A 25,152-nucleotide genomic window follows, 5' to 3' on the forward strand; every position below is an offset into this window, starting at 1 on the left:
ATGAGATCGTACTGTTGGGTCCGTAATGATATGCTGCACACGCACAATGGCTTACTGCTTCTCAAACACTATCTTAGTTATGGCTTGAAACTGAAATGAAGCAGCCCATATAACCTGTTTGGCTAGAATATATAGGCAAGACCAAACAGGATGAAATGCCACAAACCAGTACTATGACACTGATCTCCTATTTCCACCTTCACTGGTTGACAAAGCATTCTTAAGTGATATTTTTACTGTTGGGATATTGTGTTTATTTTTAATAACTTTAGTTTTAATATTTTGAGTTTTGGAGGAAGATGTTGGCTTCCTATTTTTTGGGAAGCAGTTTTTGGTCAACAAAAATGAGTTTGTTTTCAAGTGAGAGACCTATTCTTCTTCAACTAGTTGATTAGTTCCTAATTTGTTGGCCTGATTCTTTGGCCACTTTTCCCTCAACTTTCTGATGTAAAACTCCAAGTTTTTGTCATAATTATTTGGGCTTTTTCATCAGTCAACAGATAAGAAAAAATTGAGAAACAAAAGCTATAAAAACTCCAGTTTTCTGAGTAACTAAGAGGGTGATTGTTTTCGGATCTTCCTTCGTGCAAGTGGGGGTCTAGACACAGGGAATTCTGGGCTTTTTATCTTGAGGATGACATGACATTAAGACTACTTGCACAACTAGGGCAAAGCCACGAAACGTCTTAAAGAAAGCGACATTGTCCACTACTCAACCCAAGACATTTTTGCATCCATCAGTTTTTTGTTCACTGGTAACATTGTTCTTATTTTGGTTATATTAAGATGACATTCTTTCTGCCATGGATATTGAAACTAACTCTTTCGTTAATGATCTGAACAAACCCACCAAGTTTGAAGGACTCCACTTCAAACGTTGGAGACAAAAGATGCTATTTTTCTTAATCACCAAGAAATTTGCCTCTAACTATACCTATGAAATGTCATCACTCCCTGATCAACCCACTATTGAACAATCCAAGTTATTTCAAACAAGGACTGACGATGATTTTCTCTGCAAAAATTATATCTTAAATGGTTTATTATGGGGTGACTTGTATGACAACTATTCTTCCTGCAAGACTGCTAAGGAACTTTGGGATGAACTCCATAAGAAATATGATACTGAGAAAGCAGGTGCAAAGAAGTTTGCAAGTAGCCGGTATCTATAGTTTCAAATAGTTGATGACAAGTCAGTGGAGGCACAATCACACGAGCTACGGAAGAATGCTCATGAAATCATCTTTGAAGGGATGAATCTGGATGAACAATTTCAAGTTGCTGCGATCATTGACAAGCTACCACCGAGCTGGAAGGAGTTCAAGGACCTTTGACACAAGACTAAGGAGTTCTCACTAGAAAGTTTGATCACTCGTCTTCGTATCGAGGAAGAAGCCAAGAAGCTAGACATGAGGGAAGAGGTGCTGGTTTTTTCCAACAACAAAAAGAAGAACTACAACAAGAGTCCTACAGCTGTTGTGCTCAAACCCATTGGTAAGAATATGAAGAATCCCACCAAGAATCGCTTTGTCAACAAAAACTCTCTGAAGGTACATAATTCTCAACGAATTCAGAATAGGCAAGGACCCCCTCACGAGATGAAGTAGTTGAAGCCATTTTTGTGTTATAATTGTACCAAACCTAGACACTTGGCTAAAAACTGTCGCAACAAGTGAAGAGTTGCTCCTCAGGCAAACCCAACTGAGGATCAACTTGTTGCTATTGTGTTTGAGATCAATTTAGTTGATGGATCTGAGTGGTGGTGGGTGCAATTGGAGTTGCACGCCATGTTTACTATGATCGTGGACTTTTCAAGTCCTATTCTAAGGCTAAAAATATGAGGGTTATGATGGGAGATTCTCACTCAACAATGTCACTAAAATTGGTAAAGTTGAGGTAAAATTCACCTCAAGGGAGGCTGTGATTCTGAAGGAAGTGTTGCATGTTCCAGAGATTAGGAAGAACTTGGTATCTGGTTACCTTATCAATAAATTTGGGTTCAGTGGAACTATTGGGGCTGATATGTATACTCTCACAAAGAATGGTGCCTTTGTGAGAAAGGGGTGTGCCATTAATGGAATCTTTAAGTTGAATGTTGATGTTATGAATAAAATTTCTTCTTATGCTACATGTTGTGTTCATTTAATGTTTGGCATGCAAGACTGTGTCTTGTAAACAAGAAACCAAACAAATGAGTAGCTTTGGGGTTTTACCTAAACTATTACTAAATGATTATGTGAGTTTTGTAGTCAAGCCAAGATCACGAGATCGTCTCATAAATTAGTACATAGAGAAATTGAACTACTTGATTTAATTCACTATTATATTTGTGAATTGATAGGAGCATATTTATGCAACTTTGTTAGCCTATTTCCTTGCATTTACTCAGTTACTTTCTATTTATTAGAGTGTTTTAAGCCATTTACATGTGTGTAGGTCCAAATGGCAAAGTTGGCAAGAAAAGGTAATTTGGAGCATTTTAGAGCAGTTTTGGGCTTGGATTGGTTAGCATGCGTGTGGAGCATAATGGATGGACGTTTTTGGTGTTTTACATGTGTTAAATATGTGCTAAAATCTGGAGGAATCAAATTTGGAAGCTTGGAAGACAAGGAATCAGCTGAAAAGAAGGAACCTTATCCAAACTTACCTTATCTTATCTAGTCCTATTTTATCTCAACCTTACCTTATCTTCTCTTATACTATCCTAATCCTACCTTACCTTATCTCCAGCTGCAAGGGGGATTCCTTATCATATTAAATCACCTTTTATCTGATTTAAGGAATCCTAAAACTATGCAAACAACTAATCCTTTTCCTCCACAAACAATGTCGTGCCCTGCCTATATATATTCAATCCTTGCCGCAGGTTTGGGGAGGGAGTTTTAGAGAGAATTTCAGAGAGAAAAATACATATCTTCCGCAGCTTTGTAAGGAAGGAAGGAGAAGAAAAGCTTAGAGCCGTGCCTGCCATCCAAGGCTATTGGAGTGCTGAAGCGTTTCTAGGTGTATTCTATCCTTAGTTTTAGTCCAATGTTTGTTTTAATTTGGTTTTCAATTATGATGGACATGTGGAACTAATTTCTTTTTAGCTAGAGGTGAATTCAAAGCCATGAACATATATGTGATATGAATTGATTACATCCAGTTATTGTTTCATAAAACATGAATGCAATTTACTTATCTGTATGATTGATAACTTATTCTTGTATGTTGATTAAGGGTGCACACTTAATTTTCATGCATGAATCTAATGCTAAAATATAAGGAAATTTCACCTAATAGTTATGAACTTATATTTATAAGTAGTGGAGGTTGCTAGTGACAATTGTGTTAAGTAAATCCATGGCAGGAGTATCATGCAACTCATAGTTACGAATGCCTTGTCAATGCTTATGATTTTCATAGAACTTAATGATCTTTGATATGTTTCTCAATCATGCAGTTCATATGGGGAACTTGATAAGAATAATTTGATTGAGTCGTTGAGTCCAATTCAATGAATTTAGGAAAATCTGATGGTTAATTTGTCCAGTTCATGGTTAACTTGGGGCATTGTCATTCATGGTTTATAGGAATAATAACTGGAAATCGATTTGTATGCATATGTGTCATGTGTGGAGGAGTCTCTAGCTAGCCTTTCACCCTTTAATTCACCCAATTTCGTGCAAACTTAATTTGTTTATGCAATTTACTTAGTTTTAGTTAAATTCGTCAAAACAACCCCCATTTACTATTCTGAGTCTTTTTAGTTTAATTTTCGTCCAAACTTCTCTCTAGTTCATGTTTTGAGTCAATTTAACTTAATTTTGTGTTATTTGAGTCAATTTAGCTTGTTTTGAGTTGTTTGAGTCTAGTTTTCTGTTTTTGAGTTAAATTAGTGTAGATTAGCATCCCTTCTAATCCCCGGCCTAGAACGATCCCAACTTTCATATACTACAACTATCAAAAAGAGGGTTTAATTTGTGTGTTAATTTATACCACATCAAATTTTGGCGCCATTGTCGGGGATTAGCAAATTTGCTAATCTTCCCCTTGTTTCTGTTTTTGCTTTTCTTGTGTTTTTTATTTTGTTTTGTTTTGTTTACTTTGGTTTAGGTACTAGTTTATGACTCGACGTTCTCAACTTGTTCGTGCACATATATTGGAGTTTAACGACAATTTTGAATGAACTTTGAGAAGGAAGAGGAAGCAACCAAAACCCAATCCACCTAGTTCTAGCTCTGAATCCGAAATTGAAGAAGATGAAGAAGAAGAACAAGACATGATTGTGGACAATCGAACAATTAAGGAACTTTCAGCCTCGGGATTAGACAATGTTGTGCCCTTATGCATGAAATATCCTAGGGCGGCTCAAGGCAAGACCGATGAGTTCGAATTGAAGTCTAGCTTGCTGCATCACATTCCCAAATACCATGGGTTGTCCATGGAAGATCCAAACAAGCATCTTAAGGAATTTGAAGTAGTATGCTCAAGCATGACACCAACCAACGTGGATGGGAATATTTTGAAGATGAATATAGCACCTAGAACCATCACTTCTTGGGAAAGCATGAAAAGAGCATTCTTAGAGAAATTCTTCCCAAATTCAAGAGTCATTCTTTTAAGGAAAAAGATTAGTGGAATTCAACAAAGCCAAGGAGAATCCTTTTCAGCATATTATGAGCGTTTTAAGACTCTAGTTGCATCATGTCCACAACATCAAATGAAGGAAGAGCTTCTAATTCAATATTTCTACGAATGACTCCTTCCAATTTAAAGACAAATGCTAGATGCTTCGGTAGGTGGTGCTTTGGTTGACAATCGAGCCTTGAATGCACAACAATACGAGAGAGTTGGACAAAGAGACCCCCCACGGCAAACCCAAGTGAATGAGGTAAGTGCAATTTTCGAAATTCAATCTCAATTGGCTAATCTCACTGTTCTTGTGTTACAGGTTGTTGATGGATCCAAAGTGCAAGGAGTAAGTATTTGTGGCATGTGCACTATGCAAGGACATTCCAATGATCAATGTCCTAAATTGATAGAGAATGGAGGATGGGAAAGTGCTAATGCCATAGGATATCAAGGCGATCAATATGCCAGCACTTACAATCTGGGCTGGAGAGATCACCCAAACATGAAGTGGAGGGAGCCTCAACAAACTCAACAACAAGGAAAATTTCAACAGCCAACCCCCATGATATTTCAAAAGCCATTTGCACCAATGCAACCTCAAACACATTCGGCCCAACCAAATTCAGGTATGTCTTTGGATAATGATAAAGTTATTCAATTACTCACCTCTTTGACACAGGGAATACAAAATCCAACCAAAGAGAAGCAACATCAAGCTAAAGAGGTGGACAAATTGAAGAAACAAATGGGGCAGATGGTGGAATTCATGGGACAATTTAGGGAATAAGGCAAACTGCCTAGTTCAACCATTATTAATCCAAAGGGAGGTTTTGAAACCGACAATGCCATCACTTTGAGAAGTGGCAAGGAGGTTGAAACCAACCCACAAACATCCAAATCAAGTCAAAATGAGGACGAAAAGCTGCTGCTCGAGGAATAGGAGATTGCCAAAGTCACTGCAAGGGTAGAACAACCCTTACCGCAGCCACCTAAGGACCCTAAGTTGTCTAACACAAGTAAGGTAGGTTCAAATTCAATTGTTTCTAACCTTATTCCACCAAATGTTCCTTTTCTTAGCAGGTTTATGCAATCTAGGAACGAAGAGAATGAAAAAGACATTCTAGAGACATTTCGGAAAGTGCAAGTCAATATCCCGCTTCTTAATGCAATAAAGCAAATTCCGAAGTATGCTAAGTTTTTGAAGAAGCTTTGTACAACAAAGAAATGAATTCAGGAGAAAGAGGTGGTACATGTAAGTGAAAATGTCTCTGCAATGTTGCAAAGGAAGCTGCCACCTAAATGCAAAGATCCAGGTAGTTTCACTATCCCTTGTGTAATTGGTAATACAAGGTTTGAACATGTTATGCTAGATTTAGGTGCTTCCATTAATGTCATGCCATATTCTGTTTATGTATCTATGAATCTAGAAGAGCTTAAAAATGATGGAGTTATTATCCAATTAGCCGATCGTTCTAATGCATATCCGAAAGGAGTTTTGCAAGATGTTTTGGTGCAGGTTAACCATTTGATCTTTCCAGCCGATTTCTATGTGCTTGAGATGGAAGATTCAGCCCACTTTCCACTGTTTCCAATCTTACTTAGACAACCTTTCATAAAAATAGCCCAAACCAAGATCGATGTGGCCAAGGGAGCGTTAACAATGGAGTTTGGTGGCGACATTATTAAATTCAATGTTCCTGAATCTGTTAAGAATCCTAATGATGTTCGATCTTTTTTTGCCATAAATGTGATTAAAAATTTAGGGTAGGAACGTTTAGCAGCACCAATCAAGAAGGATGTATCTAGAACCACCATCAAAGAGGGAATTGGAGTGGAGCACAAGGAACACGCCGCTGCCCTCAAAATACCCAATCTGGCCAAGAGCATCCCTAGTGAATTTGTTAACAATGTTGCTACTTTTGAGCCTTTGTTACCTTCTTTGGTGTAGGTACCCAATCAAATCCAAGGTGGTGGGACAGTTTACGTTGACTTTTGGAAACGTAACGTCAAAATCAAGAAGGATCATTATCCCATGCCGTTCATAGATCCAATGCATGAGTACTTTGAGGAGCATGTCGTGGAGGAAATAACCCTCCATGCCGTGGACCCTAATGGAGCTCAAAATGAGGTATTGTTCGGCTAGAAGACGTTAAAGAAAGCGCTTCTTGGGAGGCAACCCATGCGTTCAAATAAAAAAGACCTAGGAATCTCCGGCTCCAAAACCAGATTTGCGTTCCTTAACCCTACTCTTTATTGCTTTTACTTTGCCATAATTGTCATGTTTGTTAGTTATGTTGTTTGATTGCTTGCATGTGAGTCTAATTTTGAAACATTGAGGACAATGTTTGGTTTAAGTGTGGGGAGTAAACAGAATGCTTTCCATGAATTGTTTTCGAATTTTATCACCTATCACTTCTAAAAGTTGTTACTCACTGTTTTTAAGTGTTTTTAGTGTGTTTTGAAGTGTTTTAATGTGTCCTATAACAGAAAATCCAAAAATTTTGAAAAAAAAAATTCGAAAAAGCTTGAGAAAATACCAAAAAAAAAGTCATTTTTGTTTGTTTGTTTGTGTCTTAGGGTACCTTCCAACACAATGATGAAGATTTGGTTTTTAATTGCATGACTATTAAAGAAAGTTACAAACATGGATGGAAGTTTGATATGCTTTTTGGTTTATGCTTAGTTGTAGTTGTCGTTTATGAATTCACATGTAATCACAAAGGAAAATATCAGTTTTTGCAACATGCTTGAAGGAAGGAACTCAAACTAACGCTACAACCCTGAGAGACTTGAGCCTAAACTTTATTTGGAGAGTTATTAATCTGTGATGTTTTTGTTTTCTAAAGTCGTTGCATGATCTCATTATTTCTTTGCTTAGTTGCTACTTAGAATGCGTTTTCATCATTTTAGTTCCAAATACTAGAACTCATACCCGTTTCATTCAAAGCATAAAATTGATTGCATAACAAGTAACAAGATGAAGTTGTTTAGTTAAACCAGAGCCAAAGAGCCTTCCCCTTTGCATATGTATTGTAGGTTTAACCCCTTAGAGTTATTTAGCCTCTTTTCTTTGTTAGCCACATTATCCTTACCTAGCCTAGAATAGGACTATCCATACCCTTGTTCTTAAAGAATAGTGGAGCATAACTTAGAGGGAATTCTTTTTTATCTACAATTTGCAGAAAGACAAGTGCGGGGGAAGGTTTTTCGTTGGAAATCTATGAGGATGTACGTTTTGTGTGCCAAAGAAAGAAAAGGGCACGAAAAAAAAACGTGGAAAAAGAAAGAAAAAGAAGAAAAAGTTGAGAAAAGAAAGAAAAAGAGTTGAGAAATAAGTGAGAATGAACTCACAAGTATTGGTGGTTGAAGAAAGGGTCCAAAAGTTTGAATCTGGCCCTAAGTGATGTGTGAATCTTCCCTTCATGTTTAAAGTTTATTTCTACAATCAAAAGTTGAATTCTAAGTGTTTATTTCATTACTTTACTTACTATCGCTTTAAGAACTTTATTTATCCTTACCTGTCTTTGTTTAACTAATACCTTCGCCCCGTTACAACCCTAGACTTCTATCTTGATTGTTATGTGTTTCAATATGTGGAGTTTGAAATTGTTACAAGCATATGGTATCCCTAGTTCTCGCGTCTAAGTAGTGGCATTCCGTTCATGAGATCATATACATGTTAATAAATTCCAGAAAGTGCTTTCTTTGTTATAACATATGTGAGTGCTAGTCTACATGTTTACATCAATCTTCTCACATATACCTAGTGTAGGGAGTGTAGTCAGAAAATCTGTGTGAAAATAGAGAGTATATCCAGTGAGGAATTGAGTGAATTCTCTAAGGCATGTTACTACATTCAAAATGTTGTTTTAATTGATTAAATGCAAGCTAGTGAGTAGTGGCTGCAGTTAAGTGTATACTCAAGAGTAAAGATGGCTAAAATATGTGGGAGTAGTGATATTTAACATGTCATGTTTCATTGGAAATCCCTAAGGCAATTGTTGGAAACTTTAGGTTGTGTTGTGTTTTCTATGTTTTGCTTGGGGACTAGCAAAAGCTAAGTGTGGGGGAATTTGATAGGAGCATATTTATGCGACTTTGTTACCCTATTTCCTTGCATTTACTCAGTTACTTTCTATTTATTAGAGTGTTTTAAGCCATTTGCGTGTGTTTGTAGGTCCAAATGTCAAAGTTGGCAAGAAAAGGCAATTTGGAGCATTTTAGAGCAATTTTGTGCTTGGATTGGTTAGCATGCGTATGGAGCATAATGGATGGATGTTTTTGGTGTTTTACATATGTTAAATATGTGCTAAAATCTGGATGAATCAAATTTGGAAGCTTGGAAGACAAGGAATCAACTGAAAAGAAGGAACCTTATCCAAACTTACCTTATCTTATCCAGTCCTGTTTTATCTCAACCTTACCTTATCTTATCCTATCCTAATCCTACCTTACCTTATCTCCAGCTGCAAAAGGGATTCCTTATCATATTAAACCACCTCTTATCTGATTTAAGGAATCCTAAAACTATGCAAACAACTAATCACTTTCCTCCACAAACAATGTCGTCCCCTGCCTATATATATTCAATCCTTGCCGCAGGTTTGGGGAAGGAGTTTTAGAGAGAATTTCAGAGAGAAAAATACATATATGCCGCAGCTTTGCAAGGAAGGAAGGAAAAGAAAAGCTTGGAGCCGTGTCTGCCATCCAAGGCCATTGGAGTGCTGAAGCGTTTCTAGGTGTATCATGTCCTTAGTTTTAGTCCAATGTTTGTTCTAATTTGGTTTTCAATTATGATGGCCATGTGGAACTAATTTCTTTTTAGCTAGAGGTGAATTCAAAGCCATGAACATATATGTGATATGAATTGATTACATCCAGTTATTGTTTCATAAAACATGAATGCGATTTACTTATCTGTTTGATTGATAACTTATTCTTGATGTTGATTAAGGGTGCACACTTAGTTTGCATGCATGAATCAGATGCTAAAATATAAGAGAATTTCACCTAATAGTTATGAACTTATATTTCTAAATAGTGGAGGTTGCTAGTCACAATCGTGTTAAGTAAATCCATGGCAGGAGTATCATGCAGTTCATAGTTACGAATGCCTTGTCAATGCTTATGATTTTCATAGAACTTAATGATCTTTGATATGTATCTCTATCATGCAATTCATATCGGGAACTTGATAAGAATAGTTTGATTGCGTCTTTGAGTCCAATTCAATGAATTTAGGAAAATCTGATGGTTAATTTGTGCAGTTCACGGTTAACTTGGGGCATTGTCATTCATGGTTTATAGGAATAATAACTGGAACTCAATTTGTATGCATATGTGTCATGTGTGGAGAATGACCCTCTAGCTAGCCTTTCACCCTTTAATTCACCCAATTTCATGCAAACTTAATTTGTTTCTACAATTTACTTAATTTTAGTTAAATTCGTCAAAACAACCCCCATTTAGTATTCTAAGTCTTTTTAGTTTAATTGTTGTCCAAACTTCTCTCTAGTTCATGTTTTGAGTCAATTTAACTTAGTTTTGTGTTATTTGAGTCAATTTAGCTTGTTTTGAGTTGTTTGAGTCTAGTTTTCTGTTTTTGAGTTAAATTAGTGTAGATTAGCATCCCTTCTAATCCCCAACCTAGAATGATCCCTACTTTCATATACTACAACTATCAAACAAAGGGTTTAATTTGTGTATTAGTTTATACCACATCATGAATTTGATGTTGTGTGAATTAAAAATGGAAATTGTTTAAATTTTTGTTATGTCTACCGTATGAAAAATAAAAGTGAAGCACTTGACATGTTTAAACTATTCATAACTGAAGTAGAAAATCAGTTCAATCGAAGGATTAAAAGGCTACGAAGTGATATGCGACTAGAGTATGAATATGGAGCTTACAGTTAAAACCTAGGTATTCTACATGATACCATTGCACCTAACTCCCCAAAAATGAATGGTAAAGCTAAAAGGAAAAAATAGGACACTTTGTGAATTAACTGTGGTTGTGCTTCTCAACTCGGGTAGTGCTTCATTTTGGTGGCATGAAATGCTGTTAACTATTCGCTATGTACTTAATAGAGTCCCATCTTCAAAACCAAAATACCACCCTATGAAATATGGAAAAATAAGAAGCCAAATGTGTCTTACTTAAGAAATTGGGGTTGTTTGGCTTTTGTGCGTAAACTTGACCCTAAAAGGTCAAAACTAGCTAGTAGAGCTTTCGAATGTGTTTCCGTTGGCTATGCATACAATAGTAAAGCATATAGATTCTATGATTTAAAGAACCATGTTATTACTTGATCAAATGATGTTGATTTGTTTGAGAATAAGTTTCCTTTTAAGTCAAGAAATAGTGGGGCCTCAACCTCCATTGGAAACCACCTAGGAAAAGTGAACCAACATTCACTGTTTTGGTCAAAATTGATTCCGAACCAAGGAAAAGTAAAAGAACTAAAGTAGCCAAGGACTTTGGAACTGACTTTCATGCTCATGCATTGGGAGAAGATCCCAAAACGCTCCAAGAAGCTTTGACTTCCTTGGATGCAAACTTATGGCAAGAAGCCATAAATGATGAGATGGATTCACTTGAATCAAATAGAACTTGACACTTGGTTGATCTTCCTCAAAGTTGTAAGACAAGTGGATGCAAATGGGTGCTGAAAAAGAAGCTAAAGTGTAATGGTACAGTTGACAAATTCAAGGCCAAGTTAGTATAGCTAAAGGTTTTAGGCAAATAGAAAATGTTGATTTCTTTGACAAATTTTGAAAAATTGCATGTGTGTTACATCTGAAAATAATTTGTGTGCCGTGACATGTTTCTATGTTGATGACTTGCTTGTATTTGGGTCTAACATTCATGTAGTGAATAATGTCAAAAAAAATTCTATGTGACAATTTCGCTATGAAAGATTTAGGAGAATCAAATGTTATCCTTGGTATACATATTACCAAGACTGAGAAAGGGTTGTCTCTTTATCAGTCACATTACATAGACAAGATTCTAAAGAAATTCAATTACTTTGAATGTAGACTAGTATGTACTCCATATGATTCTAGTGTAAAGTTGTTCAAGAACATTGGTGACAGTGTTAGAAAAACTAAGTATGTGAGCCTTTGATATACTACTGATTGCTCTAGGTCAGACATAGCTTATACAATTGGAGTACTATGTAAGTTTACAAGCAGGACCATCAATTATGGTCTATTTTATAAGAAGTTTCGTGGTGTCCTTGAATGATATATCGATGCTGATTGGAATACACTTTCAAAAGACTTTAAAGCCACAAGTGGTTATATTTTTAATATAGCTATAGTTGTAGTATCATGGAAATCTAATAAATAAACCATACTTGTTTAATCAACAATGGAGTCTGAAATGATTGCTCTAGCAACAGCTAGTGAAGAAGCAGGATGGTTAAGAGATCAGTTGTCTGACATTGCTCTATGGGAGAAGCCCATCCTCGCTATTCTCATCAAAGTGATTGCACAACAGCCATTGCAAAGGTTCAAAATTGGTATTACAGTGGAAAGAGACAACAAATTGTCGTAACCAGAGCACAATCAAAGGGTTTTTCTCTGTTGGAGCTGTTAGAGTGAATGATGTAAGGTTTGAAGACAACTGTAGACATCGAAATTTTGGTGAAATGAATGTTGACCAATAAATAAAATTTCAACGCTCAAGTGTCACATAAATTTTACACGTTGCGTGTGACTCAATGAAAAATCGAAATAAATCGGAAAAGTCATCCAATAGGACACATGTCAATACCTGGTAGAAATGATTTATTTCATCTGATTATTTAAATCCAAAAATCAAGTTTTGGAATTCTATAAATAGGAACCCAAGGCATTCATGAATGAGAGGAATTGATATCACACCAAAACCTTAAAGCTTTGAAACTCTAAAGCTCTCAAGCAAATCCCGAAGGATCAAGAAAGCTCTATTCGTTCTTCGTCAAATCCTCCTTCAAGATCAAGCCCCGACGGCCCTTGAAGAACTTCCACCAACTCAAGATCAAGCCCCAACGGCCCTTGAAGAAAGTGTTCATCGTTCATCATCCGTTCATCCCAAGATCAAGCCCCAACGGCCCTTTGGATCAACAACATCAACAAATCCACACATCCAACCGTTCTTCAAGATCAAGCCCAAAAGCCCTTAAAGATCCGCTCATCCATCAACCTTCAAGATCAAGCCCGACTGCCCTTGAAGAAATTCACACAACCATTATTCAAAGATCAGGCCCCGACGGCCCTTGAAGAAGCTCCCACCTGTTCATCCTAAGATCAAGCCCCAACAGCCATTTGGACCAACAAGTTCAAGATCAAGCCCAAAAGCCCTCAACGATCTGTTCATCCCTATTCTTCAAGATCAAGCCCCGATTGCCCTTGAAGAAACTTCCAACTGTTCATCCAAGATCAAGCCTCGACAGCCCTTGGATCAATAACACGTCAACAAACCAACATCTTACGGAGATCGAATCAGAGGACCAAATTACAAAGAGATTGTAACCCCAAAATCATTAATACAAAATATTACTTTGTACATGTGTTCTTGTCTCGTTCATCGTCAGGAAAATTCGTGTTTACAAATTTGGCATGCCCAGTGGGACAATCTCTACCTCTCATCTCTTTCTCCGTTCAAGAAAACCAAAGCACACTTCCAAAATAAATGGCATCAAGTAAGGGACAAGTTGTTCTTGCAACCACCAAGGGAAGGAGCCTGAGCACTTCCGCCTCGAATGGAGCCTCCATTGGCACCACAACCACTCATCAACATGCCGCTTCAAAGTTGATACCGCTAAGCAAGCAAGAGGATCATCAAAGGCATGAGTCGGTCATCAACCTGACCTTGCTGGGGGCACCAAAGCATGTTGTTGAGGCACACAAGATGACATCCCAAAATAGCCAATGGGGTTCTTCGTCAGCACCTTGGATGTTTGAAGGAAAGTCGTGTCTATTGGTTGCACCAGTCATGATCATCGGCGTCACCTCTATTGAAAAACAATTGGCTCAAATAAGTGAAGTAATTGCAAGGCTCACAAGGACTGTGGAGGAAAAAAACTTGCAAATCATCGTACTCATCAACCGACTGGAGACGCAGGATGACGAGAAATTTGACCTAAAGGTTAATCCACTAAAGAGATGAGCCAATGAAGAAGAGGAGTCTCCGGTGGAGAAAGTCAAAGAAGAGCAGGAGCCAGACCAAGTGGCAACACTCATGGGATCTCTTTCTATCCATCAGTTGCAGGAAATGATCACTAACACCATCAAGGCACAGTACGAATGGAGCTCACACACCTCCATGTTGTACTCAAAACCCTACTCCAAGAAGATTAACGCCTTGAAGATGCCGAGTCACCAAAATTCATGCAATTCGATGGGAAAGGAAACCTAAAGCAACGTTTCGGCCATTTCATTGAAACTTGTAACAATGCTGGGACAGAGGGAGACTACCTCGTCAAACAATTTGTGCGCTCGCTGAAAGGTAACGTCTTTGACTGGTACACCGACCTCGAGCCCGAGTCTATGAATAGTTGGGATCAGCTAGAAAAGGAATTTCTCAACCGCTTCCACAGTACTCTTCGCACTGTAAGCATGCTAGAACTAACCAGTACGAAACAGTGGATGGATGAACCTGTCGTCGACTACATCAATAGATGGCGTTCATTAAGTCTGAATTGCAAATATCGGCTTTTTGAAACCTCCGCCATTGAGATGTGCGTTCAAGGCATGCAGTGGGGACTACACTACATCCTTCAAGGCATCAAACCACGAACCTTTGAGGAGTTAGCCACCCGTGCCCATGATATGGAGTTAAGCATCGCCCATCATAGGAAGAAAGAACCGATCGCCGGCTACTAGAACGACAAAGTTTTGGGGCCAAAAGTGGATAAGGCTGTGTGAAAACCCACCAAGGAAGCAATGACGATCAACACAACTCCAGTCAAAATCTCTACATGACTTAAGGCGATTCAAATCGAAGCTTTTCGCAATCAAGAGATGCGTATACGCACTTTGAAGGAGCTTGAGGAGAAGACTTATCTATTCCCCGACTCTGATATGGTTGCCATGTTGAAAGACTTGCTTGACAAGAAGGTGATCGACCTACTTGAGTGTAGATGGCCAGAAAAGATGAATCGTACTGACAGTCCAAGGTACTGTAAATTCCACTGCTTCATCAATCATCTGACAAAAAAGTGCTTCATGCTAAAAGATCTCATCATGAAGCTAGCTCAGAAAGGAATCATCGAGCTAGATCTTGACGATATGGTAAAGTCAAACTATACCACCGTCACTTCTGGCTCTTTCGACACAAAATCTTCACCTCAACCGTTGAGGGCATGCTCCAAAACCATGTCAGTCAAGTCAAGTGAAGTTGAAGGATGGACTCATGTCACTCAAAAGAAAATACACAAGAAGCATACATCTCCTCCACAAGCTCACCAATCGGAAAGGGGGTAAAGCAGCTCTCGTCAACCTCCAAAGCCACATGAAAATGTTGAGGATGATGAAATTGTGACATGAAGATCGTCCGTTGCCATCACGATGCGTGATTTCTTCCCCAAAGACTTATTCAATCACTCGGTCAACACTCTTTGCTATGAAGATTGCAAAGAATGCCCCTCTACGATCGTTTGATAAATTCACAAAGCTCCTCATCCGCACGAGCCTAAAAGGCGACAACCAATAGCTTCTTGCCTACACGAGCTGAAACTGCAAACGGCAACAAACGCTCCTTGCCTGCACGAGCTGAAACTCTAAACGGCACCAAAAGCTCCTTGCCTGCACGAGCTGAAACTACAAATGGCACCAAAAGCTCATTGTTCGCACAAGCGTAAAAGGCGACAACAAATGCTCCTGGGCCCGTAAGAGCATAAACTGTGTACGGCAAAATGATCATCAAAACCATCACTCATTTGAACTACATCATGACTTAATCCCTCCTCAACCAAAGGTACGTAGGCAACTTGAAACTTCAAAACTTCAAGTACAGTCACATCATCAACAAAAACACAAACACTTTGAAGAATAAAGAGCGAATTCAAAATATGAATACTTTACTCTTTAAAGGAAGGATTTGGTTACAAAGCCTTATTACAAAAGAAAAATGAACAGCAGGACGACGGTCAATGCAATGGTGTGCAACGATCAGTGCAGCAACGGCGGTGCAGCAAGCAGCGGCAAGAGGCACGACGACGTCACCACCAAGGAAAGTTGTGACCAAAAGGCACTACATAGCAAAATCCCGCTGCAGTCTTTTGCACAGCACCACACGGCAGCGCACCACCGAAGGAAAACTGTGACCAAAATGCACTACACAGTATAAACTCGCTACAGTCTTTTGCATAATCCCACACGGTAAGAGCGACGCACTGGAACAATCTCCACGCAGCAATGGCAAAGAGCCCACGGAAAGCAACAAGGTCAATGTGCACGGCAACGTCACCACCAAGGAAAGTTGTGACCAAAAGGCATTAGATATCATAAACTCGCAGCAGTCTTTTGCATAACCTTACACGGTAAAAGTGACGCACTGGAACAAGCTCTAAGCAACAACGGCAAAGAGCCCACGGCAAGCAGCAAGGTCAATGTGCACGGCAATGTCACCACCGAGGAAAGTTGTGACCAAAAGGCACTACACAGCATAAACTTGCTGCAGTCTTTTGCACAACCCCACACGATAAAAGCGACGCACTGGAACAACCTCCAAGCAGCAAGGTCAATGTGCACGGCAACGTCGACCAAAAGGTATTACATAGCATAAACTTGTTGCAGTCTTTTACACAACCCCACACGATAAAAGTGACGCGTTGGAACAAACTCCAAGCAGCAACGGCAAAGAGCCCACGACAAGCAACAAGGTCAATGTGCACGGCAACGTCAACACCAAGGAAAGTTGTGACCAAAAGGCACTCTACAGCATAAACTTGCTGCAGTCTTTTATGCAACCCCACATGATAAAAGTGACGCACTGGAACAAGCTCTAAACAGCAGCGGCAAAGAGCCCACAACAAGCGGCAAGAGGCACAGCAACGTCACCACCAAGGAAAGTTATGACCAAAATGCACTACACAGCATAGACTCGCTACAGTCTTTTGCACAACCCCACACAATAAAAGTGACGCACTGCAACAAGCTCCAAGCAGCGGCAAGAGGCACGGCAACGTCACCACTGAGGAAAGTTTTGATCAAAAGGCACTACATAACATAAACTCGCTGTAGTCTTTTGCACAACCCCACACTGTAAAAGTGGCGTACTGTAACAAGCTCCAAGCACCAAGACTCACGGTGACGGCAGCAAGGACAATGTGCACGACAAGAGAGAGATATATGTAGAAGATGTACAATTCCTCATACATTTGGTCTTTCTTATATAGGAAAATGAAGATGCAAAATGACAAATCAAAAACATCCACTTACTTCACCTACAACCTCCACTCATTTCACCTACAACATCCACTTACTTCACCTACAATCTCCACTCATTTCACCTACATCATCCACTTACTTCACCTACAATCTTCGTTCATTTCACCTACATCATCCACTTACTTCACCTACAACCTCCACTCATTTCACCCACAACATCCATTTACTTCACCTACAATCTTCACTCGTTTCACCCACAACATCCACTTACTTCGCCTACAATCTCCACTCATTTCACCTACATCATCCACTTACTTCACCTACAACATCCACTACATAGTGGGCATTCATTCACCATCCATTTTCACAACAAATCTAGAATTTACATAACAAAAAAAAAATAATAAATAAATAAATAAATAAAAAACTGTACACTAAGTCAAATAAAAGCTCATTTACTGATATCTCTGAAAAAAATTACAGAAATGTGGATGTACATGAGTTAAAAAAAATAATAATAATTAAAAAAAAAAAAAAAAAAAAAAAAAAACCTTCATTGATCAGGTGGAGCCTCATCACTCGACGGAACTCCAGGAAGAAAAGGCGCCAGAGGTTGATTGTTTGGAGCCTCAACACTCGGTAAAACTCCAGAGGTCAAAGGCAATAGGTGCCTCTGGAGTAAAGCCACAAACATCTGATGGTCACTCTGAATCCGACTTTCGGATTCCTGAAGCTGGTCAAGCTTTCTCTTCATGCTCGTTGAGTAACTATTGGCAAGCATGTGCAACTCTCTATTCTCATGCCGGAGCCCTCTAATCTCTTGCTTAAAGCTCGCCACCTCAGCCATCAAGGATTCAACCTGGCGAGTTCAAGCAAAAAGGCGTTGGCCCATGTTCGATACAGAGCTCGCACACTGAACACTGAAAGCCAAAGAGTCTTGAACAGCCAGCTCATCAGACCGCTTGGAAATGATCCTGTTATCTTTTGGGGTGAGAAGATTTCTAGCAACCACCGTGGCGGTTATGTTGTTCTTCATCGTAGAGTCCTCAACTGTTAGATGACCACTAGGGGATAAGAAGGATAGGTGCCATATGTTGTCTTGAGAAGACATGTCAGGGTCTTCCTCAACATTCAAATCAAGACAACGGTCAAATAGGCAAGCTATTTGCAGGAATGATGAAGGAAGAAGAGGTCGTGTAAATCGAGTTCTTAGAAATACAAAATGAGGGAAATTCCTACAGGTAGCAACTCTCTAAGTGTGTTTTTGGAACAAGATTAATGCCTCTATAAAAAATAAAAAATAAATAAAAAAAGAGGCAACAGGGCCTGTTCATAAATCGAGGAGGCAGCATGGTCGTTCAGAAATCAAAGAGGTACCTCTCCAAAAGTCGGGCCACTTGTTAGGAAATCAAAGAGGCAATAAGGCCACTTGTTCAGAAATCGAAGAGGCACCAAGGCCACTTGTTCAGAGGTCGAAGAGGCACCGCTCTCCGAATTTCAAAAGACCGGTTTTTCCAAATTTGTCATCACCTTCCACACGCAACCTCAACTTTGCAGAAATCACGGGCAACTTTGTCAAAGATTTCTGACAAAGTTGAAAACGCGTGAATCTTACTATTTCAATTACCCAACAATTGCCGACAAAAGTAAAGGAATAGCACCACTACTAGCTGTTGGCAAATTCTTATATATGTCGACCTTCGTCCTCCACAGCAAGGCGGACCTGCAAAAAAATGCCCAACCCTTCTTCACCTCTAAGAGTACACTCCCAGCAGAGCTTCTCGAAATGCTCAATTTTCTTCCTCTCTAGGAATACCCTTGCAAACAAATGACACCAAAGCGAAAGTATCACATATCATCAAGGTTGAAAGCAAAAGTATCTCATATCATGCTTTTTCCCTGTCTTTTCCTTTGCCCTTGCTCTTACCTGCAGGACAAGGGGAAAGAGTAATCAGTCAGAACCTGAAATCAAACTTCCGAATGGAACTGATTGCCTGGAACCTTTGCCTGGTTGCTCACCTTGCATTGCTCTCAAGTACTCATCGTCACTGAGAAGTAATGTTCTGAAGCACCATTTAAATGCAAAGGTTGCATTCAACTCCTACATCAGGAACAAATACAGCAAGAGATTGAAGCATAATGATCAATGATGAGCTAGAACAGATCACTATAGCACGACGCCCTTCCCTGCAGAATGGCATAATCCAGATGGAGGAGTTTATGTCAAAACCAAGCTCGGCATCGTTGCTCTAATCAAATAGCTCAAAAAGCTTCAACAACCTTTCACTGGCACCATCGCTGAAGAGCAAAGCCTCGATGTGCAACGCTGTCAAATCACCACCACTTCTTCGAAAGCAAGAGTATCTCATATCGTGTTTTTTTCCCTGTCCTTTTCTTTGTCTTTGTTCTTACCTGCAGGATGAAGAGAAAAAGAGCAATCATTCGGAACTTGAAGTCAAACTTCCAGTTAGGGACCGACTGCTTGGAACCCTTCCCTGATTACTTACCTAGCATCGCTCTGCTGGGGAAATAGACAAGGCAGCAGAAGATACCACATCTGCCTGGAGAACAAATGAGGCAAGCAAAAATGATACACTGAAGCATGTGGAGACAAGCACAACAAAACACATGCCAATTCATCTCCTAACCCTCTTCATTATGAATTAGAAAGATTGAACAAAGAAACAGGCCATCATCTCCACCTCGCGCTTCCTTGCCATGTGTCCGAATCGTGAGACCGCTCGTGGTCCAATTTCATTCAAGATTAAGCCTCGACGGCCCTTGAAAAAATCAGAAGTCCTGTTCAAGATCAAATGTCCACCACCATTGAATCAAGTTTAACTCCAGATAAAAGGAGTAAATTCAGACATTTGGTGTAACTCTAGCAGAAGAAACCCCCCAGCCCAATTCAAGAATGAACCTGTGGAAAGTCAATGATTAGAGGAAACTAGAAAATCCTCCAACCCCGTTCAAGATCAAAGTTGCGGAAAGTCAACAAGCACAAAGATTTACCACGTGAAGCTCCTTGTGGTCCAATTTCATTCAAGATCAAGCCTCGACGGCCCTTGGATCGAAATCTACATTAAGGGACTTCAAAACGCATCTCCAACACGTGACTAAGCACATGTATGCGATGCGCCTTGAAGTGGGGACATTTGTAGATATCAAAATTTCGGTGAAATGAATGTTGACCAATAAATAAAATTTCAACGCTCACGTGTCACATAAATTTTACACGTAGCGTGTGACTTAACGAAAAATCGAAATAAATAGGAAAAGTCATCAAATAGGACACGTGTCAATACCAGGCAGAAATGATTTATTTCATCTGATTATTTAAATCCAAAAATCAAGTTTTGGAATTCTATAAATAGAAAGCCAAGGCATTCATGAATGAGAGGAATTGATATCACACCAAAACCTTCAAGCTTTGAAATTCTAAAGCTCTCAATCAAATCCCGAAGGATCAAGAAAGCTCTCTTCATTCTTCGTCAAATCCTCCTTTAAGATCAAGCCCCAACGTCCCTTGAAGAACTTCCACCAACTCAAGATCAAGCCCCAACGGCCCTTTGGATCAATAACATCAACAAATCCACACATCCAACCGTTCTTCAAGATCAAGCCCAAAAGACCTTGAAGATCCACTCATCCATCAACCTTCAAGATCAAGCCCGACGGCCCTTAAAGAAGCTCCCACCTGTTCATCCTAAAATCAAGCCCCAACGGCCCTTTGGATCAACAACTTCAAGATCAAGCCCAAAAGCCCTAGACAATCTGTTCATCCCTGTTCTTCAAGATCAAGCCCCGACGGCCCTTGAAGAAACTTCCAACTGTTCATCCAAGATCAAGCCTCGACAACCCTTGGATCAATAACATGTCAACAAACCAACATCTTACGGAGATCAAATCAGAGGACCAAATTACAAAGAGATTGTAACCCCAAAATCATTAATACCAAATATATTTTGTACACGTGTTCTTGTTTCAAGGAATTTCCGTGTTTACAACAACACTGCTGATCTTTTGACAAAAGGGTAAGCTCGTTTGGAAAATCTCTAAGGGAATAAGGTTAAAGCCCTTAATGAGTTTAGTCGTTTGTGATGGTAACCTAACCTATGGATCGGAGATCTCGAGAAATATGTTTAATAGGTAATAACAAGTCATGAAGTGATATGAGATCATGTTATACTTCTTACAGAAGTAATCTTTAAATTTTCTATGGAAACATGACGTCCTATAACATTTGTAAAGGATGAGTTACTAAACTCTTAAGGAAAACTATACTTTTTTAGAGTGGGATGTCTAGCTATAGGGATATCCTTGATAGTTTCACCTTTGTGATGGTGAAGGTTAGGCCACCTCCTATGAAGTTTTTAGGGCAAACATCTACCACTGTCACTAAACTGGGATATAAGCACATGCGCGAATTGTGTTGGCTTCGAACATCACCCAAGAAGAGTTGTATGTGCATTGTTGTCAGAGGTAGAGTTCAAAACCAAGTGTTACTCTTGTTGATCTAAAGCAATATCACTATGCAATGGTTCAAGTTGTAACAACACCTTTACTTATGCATAGCTTTATAATGCTTTACTCAATGACAAGTTTTTAAATAATCAAGTCGGGGATTGTTGGGATATTGTGTTTATTTCACAAACTTAGTTTAATATTTTGAGTTTTGGAGGAAGACGTTGGCTTCCTATTTTTTAGGGAAGTCGTTTTTGTTCAACAGAAAAAATTTTGTTTTCAAGTGGGAAACCAATTTTTCTTCAACTAGTTGATTTAGTTCCTCATTTGTTGGCCTAATTCGTTGGCCACTTTTCCATCAACTTTCCAATGTTAAACTCCAAGATTTTTTTATAAATATTAGGGTTTTTTCATTAGTCAATAGATAAGGGAAAGTTGAGAAACAGAAGCTACCAAAACTTGAGTTTACTAAGTAATTAAGAGGGTGATTGTTTTTGGATCTTTCTTTTTGCAAGTGAGGGTCTAGACAGAGGGAATTTTTGGGTTGTTTTATCATGAGAACGGCATGGCATTGAGACTGCTTGCACAGCTTGGGTGGAGCCCAAAACGTCTTAAAGAAAGCGACATTGTTCGCGACTCAACCCAAGACACTTTTGCATCCATCAGTTTTTGGTTCACATGTAACATTGTTCTTGTTTTGGTTATTCTCTCTCTCTCTCAATTGCGTTGTACATGTAACACTAGTGATTAAGAAAATTACATAATTGTAGTGGTAGGTTGCCTTAATGATTAGGGTCTTCATCTTTAACTCACTACGCCTTGAATTCAAACATTTTCCCCTCATCTTAGTGTAGACTAGTATAGAATATCGTTTGTATTAAAATATAAACAAAACTATTTAGTTAATGTATATAATTGAGTTCAAACCATATAATACAGGTCTATAATTCTTTTCTAGTGCATCTCTAATGTATAATTGAGTCCAAATGGTACAATGAAATTCCATAATAATTCTTGTGCACATTTAATGTATTATGTATAATCCCTCTAGCAATTACGTCTCTCACGAAAAGATATAAACACAAACAGAACGATGGTTTAATGGTACATATCACAGTGAGTGGCATAAAATATGAAAACACATCTAGTTTAGGGTATTTAATTTGTGATTTGTGCGTATTAGCATATATTATATAGTACAAATGGAATCCTAAGTCACATTAATAATAATAAGAAATCAAATTCTTACCTTCTTTGTTTCCACTGACCATTTAGTCCAACAAATCTGTCATTTACTTTGTTATAGAGATTCTAAGTTCAAATCTTATAGACAATTATGACCCAAATTTTTTTTGTGACATTGACCTTTAAGTCATATGATGATTTTGAGCAGGTAGGGAACTCAAGTGTTGCTATAAGGCCACAATTGACGCATTTAGTGCCATCTAATTTCCACAAACTCTGTGACTTCAAGGGGCAATGTGCCATAATTGGCTACACAAACAAGTCCTTCAAGTTTGGTGCATTCAACCCTGAAGGCCTACAGAAGCACAAACGACAACTTCCTCTTCTACTGGACAGACAATGCCATAACTGATCCAATTGTTCTGCCCAAGGTAGGAGGCAGTGGTGCAGCCCTTTTCGATTATGCTCGGGCAGGCTGCAATTTCGGTCCGATGGGCTGCTTATCAGGCCACCTCTAGCGCCCCCTGCCCAGATACTAATTTGGGTAGTGGTGATTTAAGGCAAGCCGAATGTCGACTAGGATTGCCATATTCAAAGAGGGAGGATGGAAAGGAGTCACTTTTTGGTGATGAGTCTAGAGCAACGGCAGCCTTTGCAGAAGTTGGAAGTTTATTGTAGTCCTCAAATTGCAAGCTTGTACTAAATTTAAAGTGTATATATACACACACACATACTGATCAAAGTTCTATATACTCCCTGCTTATACATGTACATGTAACCACGTGCATACATCCTCCTCTACAAATGCGGTGACGCTGTCAAGAGGATTATGCAATGTATACTCGGTTATACATAAGTGTTTCTAGTATACGTGCGCCCTCTTCATTGACATGGCTGATTTCATGACTTTCCTGATGAAGCTACTTCCTCATTTCATTTTCAACCAAAACAAGTGGAGAATACTCATTATTTTTCTTGGACGACAAAGGAAAAGTCGCAGGCACTTATTCGATACTTTAGACGAAGCAGTAGGTACTGATCTACTGATAGTGAAACGAAATGTATAGTAGTAGGGGGTGGGAGAATCTTTTTTAAAAAACAATGGTGGGTCTTGGTCTCTTAGATAGGAAAGAGTAAATTATAGGCCTTTTAGGATGGCAAAGCAATAGCTTTCCTAAAGTGAAGTGACATATGGGTATAGTCTCTTCTCTTTAACAAGATGCTTAACAAGGTGAACAACTGGAAAACTTGAGCTGAGGGAAATGTACATTGTTAATGGGTGTGGGTGGCACCCTTTAATTTTATGGCCTTTTCAAGGCATCATGCCCATATTTAAATCTATTATTTTTAATTGTCCAAAAATAAAGTTACAATTTGTTTCTTTTGGTGGAATGTTCACACTACTAACTGTCCAAAAATGTGGTGGCTGCACTTCTCATAAGAAACTCTTGTGTTTGGGGTTGTCAAAAAAACACCTCAAAGATTGAAGAATGAATGGAATTCTGATGGGTAACTTCAGTTCAGCCCCATATGATTAAATCAGAGCAACTTCAAACTTAGGTAGAAAACTGGAAGCTCCAATTTAAACACTGCTATAACTTCTCGGAGTATCGGAGGATGAGATTCTAAGTTTGAATCCGCACGACCGCATGCATAATTCAAATTTTCAGAACAATGTTCTAACTATAAAAGTTTGAATGATCACTCAACTCCATTGTCCCACTGAACAACAACAAAGCAATTTACTCTAATAGCTTTTGAACAGATAAGTGGTGGAAGTCTATCAAGTATCAAGGGGCCCTCAGGCTTAGAGCTTTTCCACTGTAAGCTCTCAAAGTTATATAATGTAATTTTTTGGATTAGAAGCAGCCAAAATAAAAGATCAAGTTTAACAGAAAAGTGAATCTTCAATCTTCAAAAGATGTGGGAATTCTAGCAAGTGAAACTCTTTTAGCTAGTTGCCCACCAAATTGAGTTGATTACAAACCAACAAAAAGCATAAAAAATGTGTCTAAACTCTAACTCCCTAATGAGATTATGGGATGGCTTATCAATACATTAAAAAGTTCACTTTCTCACTAGCTTTAAATCTCGAGAGAATATTTTGGAAAAATTTCAATAATTTGAAGGAGCATGATGATTGAAGGTGGTTGAAAGTTTAAAACACAAGTACTACTGCCTTCAGTTCACATGCTCAACCTCATCTCTCTTTTTGTTACTCTCTTTAGTATTTAATTGGCGTACTTACAAACTAATTATTCTTTGCCTTATAAAAAGTTGAACATAGGTCAGTTGGTTAAGGTAGTGTGCCCACACTCTTGCACACGAGCTCCAGTCCCCCTCTCAATACATTAGGGTTGTACTGCCTTGTTAAAGAAATGATAAAAAGTTAGAACATAGGCAGATGTGAATTAGGTTAGTTGGTTAAGGTAGTGTGCCTACCCTCTTGCACTCGAGCTCCAATTCCCCTCTCATTAGATTAGGGTTGTAATGCCCTTTTAAAGAAAT

General features: G+C 38.8%; 2 pseudogenes; both read left to right on the plus strand.

Moving 5' to 3' along the window:
• LOC148690232 (uncharacterized) lies at positions 1–23,347 on the plus strand (annotated as a pseudogene).
• LOC137712189 (uncharacterized) lies at positions 13,598–15,264 on the plus strand (annotated as a pseudogene).
• Positions 23,348–25,152: the final 1,805 nt, after the last annotated feature.

Source organism: Pyrus communis, chromosome 16 (assembly GCF_041283825.1).
Source record: "Pyrus communis isolate YQ-2024b chromosome 16, ASM4128382v1, whole genome shotgun sequence".
In the NCBI taxonomy this organism is placed as follows: Eukaryota; Viridiplantae; Streptophyta; class Magnoliopsida; order Rosales; family Rosaceae; genus Pyrus; species Pyrus communis.